This window comes from Lynx canadensis, chromosome B4 (assembly GCF_007474595.2).
Source record: "Lynx canadensis isolate LIC74 chromosome B4, mLynCan4.pri.v2, whole genome shotgun sequence".
NCBI lineage: Eukaryota > Metazoa > Chordata > Mammalia > Carnivora > Felidae > Lynx > Lynx canadensis.
Window position 1 is genome coordinate 29,880,468 of NC_044309.1, and position 11,768 is coordinate 29,892,235.

Genomic DNA, 11,768 nt, shown 5'->3' on the forward strand with positions numbered 1-11,768 from the left:
GTTTCGATTCTTCAAACAAAGTGTCTCTCAGTGTTGAACACTGCATTCAGGTCAATGGTCATTTCGAAGTACCAGGAACAATAATAGTGTACCTTCCTTCAGATCCACACAGTTAAAGGGCCATTTAAAGATTTTCCCAAAGCAAAGATCAGTCTTTAAAAAGGTGAATGCACATCTCCAAACCACAGTATAGACAGAAACTCTTTGTATATTAGAATGGTTCCTTCTTCTAGATTCTAACCATCAAGTTCCAAAACCAAATAATAACACAAACTTTAATTGGTAAATCACTATGCAATGAAATTAATAGGAGAAAAAAAATTCATTAGGTTGTTAAACATTTTTTTTCCTACTTGGGTTACTAGAGGAACCGGGATTAAAATAAAAGCCAACAGGTTAGTGTGCCAGGACGAGTCGAGAGGAAAACCTAAACATGTGTTGGACATCTACTACGTTCAGTGCTGAGCTAAGTAATTTACATATGATGTTTTATTATACTTCTCAAACATCATGTGATTTAGCCATTATTGTAGCCACCTGGTGGAAGAGAATATAATACAGACTCAGGGATATTAAATATCTTGTGAAAGGTCACACAGTTGGTTTCTAAGTATGGAGTTTAGATTCAACCAGGTCTGAAAGATTCTAAATCTGTTCTCTTTTCTCATGGCTGCTATAAGTTTAGAGGGTATGTTAATTAAGCTGTGGAAGCCTAATGGGATCCCCTTCTCCATCCTTGTCCTATACTCCATATACTTTGTTTGAGAAAACAAGTGTGACCCTGTACTTTGACTTAAGTAATTCATTCCTTTGAGTCCTTACTTTGCACCACACACTGGGGGTATTGCAGGCGCAGAGGACAGTACTGGTGGGGAAGTCATTTCAGCACAATACATTTCTAACTCTCCTAAATCACACTTCATCCCTGTTGCCCATCCCCCCTCCACACCACGGCCTGAGGAGAGACCTAGGGTTGCAGCCTTGTGTCATTTGGGACATTAAGAGAGCTTGAACTATCTGAAGACTCATTCCCATGATTCTTTGCTGTGATGTCTTTCTGTAACTCTGCATAATTGACTGTGGATTTTTAATTGTTAGGAGGGTAAATTTTTAATCAGGAATAGGATAAAAGTAGGTGATGGAAGAGATTTATGAGGCTTTCAGGAAACTTACAGGAAAATCCCTGAAAAAGTCATCATTTGTTATTCTTAGTATTGACTTGTTAAAAGTGAATCTCATTACCTTTGTTTTATCTGGCATATTTATGGAATATGTTTATTTATTAATGAATTTTTTTAAAGCAAATGTAACAGACACATCAGGGCATTCTCATGATCACTTCACTCTATGGCTGTGTATATTTATTACTAGCCTCTAGAGACTGTTCAGAAATGGAGAGTTCCGGGAAAACAACAAAAAGCATTCAATTCCTTAAAATGCACGCATTCTATGAATCATTTATTCAAAGGATTAAGAAGCAAATATATTTCTGAGTTTGTCTGTGATCACAAATAATCCTCCCCAGCACCCTTCCCAGAATCGTTCAGAACAATTTTCTTTTCCTTCAAGGTGACAGCTGTGGCTCTGAGGTCGCGGTACAAATAGGTGGGTGCACCTGACAAGGGTTTACTACAGAAATTTCTCTCCCAAAGCCTGATCTGGTTAAGCGAGGATGTGGAGGAAGCTGATCCTATTCTCTTCTTCCTTAGATCTTTGCACTCATTCTCCACTGCTTCCACTTTTGCAGGTGTTGGTAGGCATCACAGAAGCCCACAAGTGACACTGGCAGTGATGAGGCAGCCATAGAATCAGAGACTGTCACATCAGGGAGGGATCTGCAAGCCATTTCACAATCAGTTTCCTTGTTCTATAGCTTTGGAAACTGAGGCCAAGGAAGAGTCACTGACTTTTCCATGGTCACCTGATAGTTCCTGGAAAAGCTGAGTCTCCAGCCTGGGGCTTTTCCCCATTCCATACTGACATGTGAGATTTCAGGGGGTTTATCAGATCTAAATTTCCATCCCCTTAAGTCTACAGATGAAAGAGTAGCAACCACATACTTGGCCTGAAAATCTGAGAGTACTCTACACACCTAGAAGGGTGCATCAGTAACACTTTGTCATCAGAAATCCCAGGAAGTGAAGAACACACATTTGAATGAAATATATCCATGGCCAGTAAACAAGCATGTGCACATTAATAATGAAGACCATGTACTGCAACAAGTTCCAAGTAGTATTTCTTACTTGATACAGTAGTTCCCCCTGATTCACAGTTTTAGTTACACATGGTCACTCGTGGCTTGGAAGCAGAATCATTAGAAGGCCAATAGTCATAGTCTAAGACTATGTCACAATGTCCATGCCATTCGCCTCACTTCACCACATTATGTAAGCATTTTATCATCTCACATCATTACAAGAAGGGTGAGTATGGTACAGTAAAATATTTTTTTTAATTTTTTTAAGGTTTATTCATTTTTTAGAGACAGAGACAGAGCATGAGTGGGGGAGGGGCAGAGAGAGAAGGAGACAGAATCCAAAGTAGGCTCCAGGCTCTGAGCTGTCAGCACAGAGCCCGATGCGGGGCTCGAACCCACGAACTGTGAGATCATGACCTGAGCTAAAGTCGGATGCTCAACCGACTGAGCTACCCAGGCACCCCGGTACAGTAAGATATTTTGAGAGAGACCATGTTCTCATAACTTTTGTTATAGTTTTATTTTTTAATTGAAATATAGTTGACATGTAATGTTACATTAGTTTCAGGTGTACAATACAGTGATTCTACAGGACTATAAATTATGCTGTGCTCACCGCAAGTGAAGCCACCATCTGTCACCATACAATGCTTATTACAATGTCATTGACTATATTCCTTATGCTTTGGCTTTCAGCCCCGTGACTTATTCATTCCATAACTGGAATCCTGTGTCTCCTACTCCCCTTCACCCATTTTGCCCATCTTCCCACCCCTCCCCTCTGTCAACCATCAGTTTGTTCTCTGTATTTATGGGTCTGTTTCTGTTTTTTTCATTTGTTCATTTGTTTTTTTTTTTTAGATTCTCCAAATAAGTGAAATCATATGGTATTTGTCTTTCTCTTTCTGACTTATTTCACTTAGCATAACATTGTTTTAATTAGTCTTAGTTATTGTTGTTAATCTGTTACTGTGTCTAATTCATAACTGAAACTTTATCGTGGGTATGAATGTACAAGGAAAAACAGTATACATAGGCTCGTTTCAATACTATCTGCAGTTTCAGGTAACCACTGGGGGTCTTGGAACGTATCCCCTGTGGATGAGGGGGGACCACTGTAATTGCAGGTTGAAGACTTAAGTCAAGTTCTAGGATCCATAACTGTCCTTGAGCTCTGCTTAATTTAGCAATAGCACAAGAAGAGGGTTGTGTTTTCTGGATGCTGGGGTCTGATAGTAGGCCTAACCTGCTCCAAGATGTGATGGTTCTCAATTTTGTTCCTCTCTTTCTTTTTCTTTTCTTTTCTTCTTTCTTTTTCTTTTCTTTCTTTCTTTCTTTCTTTCTTTCTTTCTTTCTTTTTTTTTTTTTTTTTGGATAAGGCCAACAGGATCTTCTCATCAGACTATGTGCTTCTACCTGTGTGTGTGTTTCTGAAATGGCACTTCTCTTCTTCCTTTTTTTAAGTTCTGATAAACTAGCAGTTCAAGTACTTCTGGAATCCATCACCTACTGCCCTGGAAACTAAGGGAGGCTGAAGAGGAGGCAGCAAAATGAGAGTCTTGGGCTGAATGTTTCTGGCAGACATATTCTGTTGGCTCAAACAGTACTTTAAACAATTTGAGGCAATATTTACAAACTGGTGGCTTTGTTTGAAAACCTGGATTTGGGATGTCTCTCTCTCTCTGTCTCTCTCTTTTAACATTTACTTATTTTTGAAAGACAGAGCATGAGTTGGGGAGGAGCAGAGAGAGGGAGACCAAGAATCTGAAGCAGGCTCCAGGCTCTGAGCCATCAGCACAGAGCCCAACCCAGGGATCAAACTCATGAACTGTAAGATCATGACCTGAGCCTAAGTTGGACATTCAATCGACTAAGCCACCCAGGCACCCCTGTGGTATGTCTCTTTAAAAAAAAAAATCAGGGGCACCTGGGTGGCTCAGTCAGTTGAGCATCCGACTTCGGCTCAGGTCATGATCTCACGGTTGGTCAGTTCGAGCCCCATATCGGGCTCTGTGCTGTCAGTGTGGAGCCCTCTTTGGGTCCTCTTCCCCCCCCCCCCACTCTCTGTCTCTCCCCTGCTTACACTCTCTGGTAAATAAATAAACATTAAACTAATAATAATAATAAATAAAACATTAGAAGTGCTGGCCACACACAGGAACCAAATTCCTCATGGCAGAATTGTCAGGGTCTGTGCCTTGTCCACCAGCCATGCATTCTCTTACTGAGCCTCTGGTATTGCAGGGATCTGGGTTTGCAACCTGTATTAAAGAGGAAATAATTAAAGCCACTAAATCGCATCTTCACCACAATTTATTTATTCTTCTATTCACCCACTCACAAATATTTATTGAACTCTGACTCTACGCCAGAGCCTATTCTAACACTGGGGATAGCACAGTGAATATAGACAAGATTCCTGCATTGGAACTTACCATCTAAGAGGGGAAAACAGTGAATGAATAGTAATCAGGAGAAACCCAGCACACCAACCGGCACTATGCAGGGTGATCTGATAGCGACTTCAGATGGGGAACCAGGAAGACTTCTCTGTGGGCTGGTGTGGAAGCGGAGATCCTGAGATCAGAATGCAGGAGAGGGGTTAGCCAGGCAGTCGTCAGGGAGAAGAGGGTTCTAGCAGCTCAGAGGCTCGCTCAAGGATCTGAAAGAAAGTCCATGTAGCTGGACAGAGGGGTCATGCAGAGAGCCACGCGGCACTTTGCAGCTCAGTACGGAGATCAGATTTTATTCTAAGATGGATGAAAACCACTGGAGAACTTTATACAGGGGAGTGGTGTTATCTGCTTCAAATGACTGCTTCAGAATGTGTCATTTTCCATTTCAAAACAGAGAAAATTAAATCCTAGAGGTCTAAAAGAAGTAAGCACTTCTCAAGATGCTTCAGTTTTGCTAAAAGAATGACTTATTCAGTGTAAAAGTATATTAGTTTCCTGGGGCTGCTGTAACAAATTACCACAATTTGGTGGCTTTAAACAACAGAAATATATTCTCTCACAGTTCTGGAGGCTAGAAGTTCAACATCTGCTTCACTGAGCTTAAATCAAGGTGACAGGAGGGCTGTGTTCCCTCCAGAGGCTCTAGGGGAGCCTTGCCTCTTCCAGCTTCTGGTGGCTATAGGCATGCCTTGATTTGTGGCCTCAGAAGCAGACCCCAAGACAAAGATTTGTTGCAGGTAGTTTTACTTAGGAGGTGATTTCAGAAAGCACTGGTAGGGGAGTGGGAAAGTGAGAAAGAGAAGGGAAGGAAGCCAACAAACATGTTTTTGGCCATATTACCACTATGGGCAGCCAGGGCTCCATCCTACTGTGGAATGCTGGAAGACTATGTAGAATGGGCCTTGGGGTTCTCTCATCCTAGAGATGAGGGCTTAGGTATGTATCCTAATTCCCATCAGCCATTGGCTGAGCTGCGAGCTGGTGGCCAGAGAAAGCCTTTATCACATAGTAGAAGGAGCTGTAGGATTGGCAGATGCAGGGGTAGACACAAGTGCTCTGGGCGACGCCTGGACATCTGCTGTAGTAGATGGTGTTTTTAAGATTTCTCTTGGGGGCGCCTGGGTTGCTCAGTCAGTTAAGCGTCTGACTCTTGATTTCGGCTCAGGTCATGATCTCACTGTTTATGGGATTGAGTCACAGCGTTAGGCGCCATGCTGATAGCACAGAGCCTGCTTGGGATTCTCTGTCTTCCTCTCTCTCCTGCTCCTCTCTCCTGCTTCCTCTCTCTCCTGCTCCTCCCCTGCTCATGTTCTCTCTCTCTCTCTCAAAATAAATAAATAAACAACAACAAAAGATTCGTCTTGAGCCTGTTTCATTTTATATTAAAACCAGTGGATGTATTGCCAAAAAGATTTCCTAAAGAGACCAGTGTGAGAAAGTTTATAAATATGCTACTAAATAGATGATTTCTTTCAAATTTACATTTATCTGTGAAAACTGAGAACATTAAATTAAAACTTTTTTAGTAGTTTGACTATTAAGTGTATGTGAGCATGCATCTAGTAGGTTTTTACCTGTTAGATGTATCTAAGCATGCACCTATTAGGTATTAGGTATTGTGAGCATATAAAATAGATTTGGCCCTCTTGCTCAAGGAGTTTATAATCTAGTTGGAAAGACAGAGACACATAAATGATTTTCATAAAAGCCTTCATAGTACAGGTTCATGAAACAACACTCATTCTTTCATTCATGAAATATTCATCGTGTCATACTATTTTAGGTACTGACGGTCCAGGGATAAATGGCAATGAGAGCTCTGCTTTCATGGAACTCACATTTTTGCCTGTGATTCTTTAACATGGTATTTCAGGTTCACTCATGCTATCTCTCCTTTCTCATTTCCGGCCACTTCCTTTAAGGTGCTGATGCTTAAGCCACATGGACAATTCATGAATTGTTTGGTTGAAGTTTACAGAGCTTGTGAACAGCAGAGCCAGGCCGGATGGAGCCTGCATGATCCTTGTGCTGATGCTCTAGGTTCTCATCGCCACACTCACCGAAGGTAGACAACATTATGTCAACGGACAGAAATATTTTCCATGAAAATGAAATATTTTCAGTGTCTTGTTTGCAACATTTCCTTTTTTTGGCAACACCATAGTAGGCTGAATAATATCAACGGCCCAGATGTCTATGATTGAATCCCTGGGACCTGGGAATATGTTGCCTATATGGCAAAAGGGATTTTGAAGATGTGACTAAATTAAGGGTACTGAGATGGAGAGATGGTCCTGGATTATCTGTCTGAACCCCATATAAATGCACAGGCCTTTACAAGAGCAAGGCAGGAGGTCAGGGGGAGAGAAATGTTATGCTCTTGGCTTTAAGGATGAAGGAGGCAGACAACAGCCAGAAGCCTCTGGAAGCTGGGAAGGGAAAGGAAAGGAATTCTTCCCTGGAACTTGCAAAAGGAACCCAGCGCTATGTACATATCATAGACTTCTGACCTCCAGAGCTGTAAGATCATTATCTTATTATTATCACTGTGTTGTTTTAAGTCACTAAGTTTGTGGTTATGTGTTATAGCATCAAGAGGAAATGAATGAAGATGGTGTAGCAGAAAGGTGTCTTCATCTATGAAATGTGAGCTTTGGACCTGTTTACCCCACGGCTCTTTCTGGTTTGCTGTCTATGCCCACCAGGTTTGGATCTTCAGCAGAAGACAGACAGGATCACTCAAGGACCACAGTCCTGCCTGGGAAAGTTTGGAGTTTGAGCACTCAGTCCAAACTAGGAGCCCAGGAGTTAATCTAAGGCACAAATGCTTTCAGTGATCAGTCTAAAATGCAAGCAGCATTTTACTGGCAGCTTCTTAAAAGCGGATGACTCATTCAGAAATATAACATTTGGTCGATGGCTATGTCAGACTTTCAGGTAAATTTAATCAATGGACAACCACTATTTTATTTTTCTCCAAACCAGAATTTCATATTACATTTCATTCCATTAGCCTTGATATAAAGTGGCAGTTGATAGCAAGCCATATTGACAGGCCCTCCTGGGCATAATCTAGTAGTCACCTTAAATCACTTATTCACGCCATGATTCATGGCACGCAGAAGAGCAGGTACTCATTGAATATTTAAATATAAAGCTAAAACAACAGAATGCTCAGAATATTCTATTTAGGTTATTTAATCCACCTTAATTAATTAGGAGGCGTTTGACTACCCCTCAGCATCCCAGTCATAACACATGAAGTGTGTGTTCTTACAATAATAAAGGGAAACAGGCAGGTGGGGGAGGTGGATGGGATGACAGTGTCTGAGTTCCAAAGTTGCTGTCCCCAGGGGCTAGCGCCTGCAGTGGGCTCCCACTAGGGACAGCTGTCTTTCTTTGGTGCAGAGGATGATGAATATCATTGTAGATTACAAACATTTCTTGATCACCTAGTAAATGTCAGGCTAGTCATTAAGGGTTTAAAGATTAATAGGACTCAGATCCTACCCTGCAGGGTCCTCAGTCTCAGAAGGAAGAGCAGAAGTCCTAACCCCGGGAGTTTCTCTGAAGTTTTTGAATTATCTCCCACTGATGAGTAATTTTAGTTTAGCAGTGCTGGTGATGAGAAAGCTAACAGTGACTTAAGAAGCTAGCTTCTAGTGGGTCTTTACTTGCAGGAGGCTAACATGATAGGTTTTGAGGTCGAAGAAAGACACAGACCTGGAGGTTCTTCCCGGTCACTGGAAAGCACTGCAGTGAGATGGATGGTACTGGTGGCAGAACTCTCACCCGAGAATAGGTGACGTCACTTGGAGAATAGTTCTGCGTGGTCTCCTCACAGCATTCAATTCCTGTTGGGCACCATTTAGCTCACAACAACATGTCGTTTGAGAATCTGAGAAAGAATTCAACCAGACCAACAGAAAATCCAGCTATGAACGAAAAGTTCTATGTTGGGCATACATGAGAGTGACATGCAAACCTGCCACAAAGCAAAAGAAAGCAGACCTCTGCTGGCCACAGTGAGAAGAGGGTGCTTGGATCCCGCCAGGTTTTGCTTTCAAGAAGCATGTGATGCTATAAACAATTCAATCCAATCTGATTCTTATAGTATGTGAATGCTTTGGGTTGGTCACAGGAGGATTCTGCCCACGAGGTAGATGTCCAGCAGTAGCGAGAACACGGAGATGTGAACAGATTAAATCCCCCACCCCCATTGTGTCTCTTCTCCTGCCAGGTCTTGTTAGAATCCCAGAGCCATGGCCCGTGCACAGCCTGCAGCCAGGGGGAGCGGCATTCACTGTGTGTGAGCCGAGGTCCTCGGGATTGAGGGGTTGCTGAGATACCAAGCAGGCTCTGCCATAGAAGAGTTTACCATCCATTTAGGGAGATTTGCCCTATCAATGCAAAGATAACATGAGTTGGAAAGTGAAATATTCATCAAAGTTTACAATTTGTCCTGCAAGAATTGAGGGCAAGGGGTTTAGCCTTTTTGGAAAAAGTGGGCATTGGGCGGGATTTTTAAAGTACAAACCAGGAGGCCTTGAGCTGATAAGAGAACCCACACACCTTTTCTTGCATGTAATTTTTACACTAGCTGCTTGTTAGAGGCAGGATGGTGTTGTGGGAAGACCCCAGAGTCTAGTAATAAGATAGGTCTGAATCCAAATCACCACTCCTAACGCTGCCATTTCCTACCTTTGTGGGTGAGGCACTAGAAGTGTCTCTGAGCCTCAGTGTTGCTACTTATAAAACATAATAAGATTTAACTCAACATGTTTTTTAAAAGATTAAATGAAAAATATGTAAGGTGCCTGATTCTGTCTGAATATTATAGTCTGTGAAGGTAATGTTTAAGTGACTTCAACAAAGACTTCCGAAGCTACAAAGACTTAATAGAGATATTCATCTCTTTCTCATGATAATCCATCCCTAATAATGCTTTGATTTGGTAGGGTCCCCTACTCCATGAAGTCCACTGGGGAACCCATGCACCTCTTATCTCAGTCTTCTGTTATTTCCTAGGGTAGGGATCTGCAATTTATGGCCCTTAGGTTGTCTTTGTAAGTAAGTTTTATTGGAACCCATCCATGCCCATTTGTTAACATACCATCTGTAGCTGCTTTCATGGGTAGAGTTGAATAGTTGCAATAAAGACTAAATGGGCCATAGAGGTAAAAAAAAAAAAATTACTATCTGGACCTTTAAGGAAAACATTTGCTGACCCCTGCTATAATCCTCATCTGCATGGTGGAGGCTCAGATATGGCCGTGTCCATGTTCCAGCTCTCTAAGAAAAGAAAAGAAATTTGAGGGCAACAATTTCCTTTTAAGGTGGAAGTTGCACACATCACTTCAGCTCACCTGGTCACATGGTCATATCTGACAGCCAAGTGTGTAGTCTTTAGTTGGGCAACCATATGCCAGGCTGCAACTGCATGACTTTGGAATAAAGGATGAATGAATTTTGGAGGAAAACCAACAATATCTGTCACACTATGAGTTTCTTTTCTTTCCAGGTGTCAGTGTACTCAAAGGATCCCCAGTTCTTGTTCCTCCAATACGATGTCCTATAGCTTCTGTTTCTTGCTTTCCAGAGTGCCTCAATTTTTATTTCTTAACATTAATATCACTCAGTTCTCCTATAATTTTAGAATATCTGGCTGATCCCTTTTAAAAACTGAGAAACTGGGGTTTCTTGGCACTTGACATTTTGAGATGCATAGTTACTTGTTGGCGGGAAGAGGTGTAGGCTGTCCTGGCTACTATAGGATCACAAGCAACATCTCTGTCCTCTATTCAGTAGTACATGCCATTGTCACAACCCAAAATGTCTTCAGACATTGCCATATGTCCCCTGGGGAGGAAAGAGAAACCAAGTCATGTAGCCGCAAACTAGGACATCTACCCTTTACACTTCTGCATGTTTAATGTTCACCAATCTTGTGGTTCCCTCTTGGTTGAGATCGTCCAAGATAATGACTTTTTTTTTTTTTTTTGGATTAGAAAGCAGTGTTATTTGACTACATTTAACATCTTAGGTACTGAGCATCTAATAAGTCCTTATCTTCATGTGTGAAGCCTTTTAACTCTAAAGAGCTCTTGGTAATTATTCCACCCAAGTAATCCCATGGGTGCTAGGATCTCTTCTAGAATATCTGCAAGGATTGGATCAGGACCCTGGGTTAGGGGAGACTTTGAGGCAGTCAGAAAAGAAGCCATTTGAGTTAGTCATCCAAAAGCAGGCTCTGAGGAACAGAAGCTCCCTGAGAAACAGTCAAAGTGGACTTACTAAGTTCTCATACTCATGACAAGAAAACCACTAGCCATGTTACTATGAACCACACAATAGTCTAGACCCCAGACTTTAGGATGCATAAAAAACATCTTGGAGCTTGTTTAAGCTCCTATCTGGGGCAGGCTGGACAGAAAAAAAATATTTTTAATACCTATCCCAGGAGATTCTGATGTTAGTGATCCGATCCATGGACCTCAATTTAAGAAACACTGTGTTAGATCAACTTTTCGGAAATCTTTAAAATAGAAGTCCTTTAGTTTATGTGAGGCCAATGGTTTGGACCAGCCAGGCTCCCCTTGACACCGGACAGGAGATGTTCAGGCCTCCTGTCCCAAGGAGAGAGCGATCCTTTCCCTCCTATCATACCGGCAGTTGAAATCCAGAAAATGCAAGAGAGGAGAAAAGCCACACTTGCAAGGGAACTAGCCTTTAGCATAGCTGTCCTGACCCATGAATATCAGGCTTTCACAAACAAGACCAGTCTCTCCCTCAGGTTCATGCAAGTAAGAGTGTGGGGAAGGGTCTAAACCGTGGATGAGAATTGGCTTCTCTATAGACTAAGTGCAATATGGGATGCTACGGGTAAAAGACTGCCCTTCATCCTCAATTCTCTTCTTTTTGTCCACTTCTCCTCCCATTTCCTTCTTTCCTCCCTGCCTTCCTGTTTCTTTCTTTTCACAAGTCAATTACAAATTCTTCATGAGAAGCACCCTTAAGACAAGGTCAAGGGAGTCCCACCGTTCATATCTCTCCTTCTCTTTAGGTTTTGAGATGACCCCTTCATTCTAACAGACTTTCTGACACAACAACTG